The sequence below is a fragment of the Pelophylax lessonae genome (genome assembly GCF_965119305.1).
Source record: "Pelophylax lessonae genome assembly, chromosome: 11".
Lineage (NCBI taxonomy): Eukaryota > Metazoa > Chordata > Amphibia > Anura > Ranidae > Pelophylax > Pelophylax lessonae.
Genome location: NC_138778.1, coordinates 45060927 through 45061846, shown reverse-complemented (window position 1 = coordinate 45061846; position 920 = coordinate 45060927).

Here is a 920-nt window from a genome sequence, read left to right as displayed (position 1 = left end):
CCTTGACATTTTTACAAAACGCGCTGAGAGATCATTTTCCAGCAATACGTTAAATTTGGAACTCATTCAGGTTTACACACCTTTTTGCATGTCGTTATTATTAATAATTTTTTTTTTTTTTTAAATTGGCCGCTAGTTGGCCTTATCGGTTTTCCGTTTGCGTGGTACAAATTGAAGACAAACCTTTTAAGGGGCAAATTTTAATGGTTTTGTACAGGTTCAGAATCCCCAACCTTTTTGCTTGTTCTGTTGAAATGTATGAATTTTATGTAGCATTTTTAATTTTTTTTTTTTTCTTGCGATTCTTACAGGTTATTTTACATTTACTAAAATGTACTGTGTGTATCTATAACCAGGCACCCCTCTCAAAATCTGAAAAATGTAAAAAAAAAAAGTATATATGTGTATAAAAGCTGATGTGTATATACAGAGGGATGTTCAATGTGTATAAAGATTAAAAAAAATTATGTGGCAAACTTCTTGTGAGTCTTATTTATAAACCTATTATAAATTTCACAATTTGCAAACTTTTGGCTGAAAACTTTGCAGGTGCATTGCTAGAAATAAGGAACAACCCATAATGTAGTGCAGAAGCCTTAGCCTTGGTCAGCTGAGTTACACCAGCCAGTATCTTAAAGTAGAGATCGACCGATTATCGGCAAAGCCGACATATCAAGGGCCGATATGCACTTTTCCCACGGTGGCCGATATTACCGATATTTCGGAAAGTGCTTGTACCGGAGTGATGCCTGCAGCTAGAGGAATCACCCCGGTACCGGCATCCATAGCCGACAGTCGGCTGTCTTGTAATGACAACCGATGCGGCTGAGAAGCTGCTCGGCTGTCATTACAAGGAGCGGGAGGGGACATCCCCCCCCCCCCCCGCCGCGGCTCGCCTGCGTCTCCCGTCCCACCTTTAG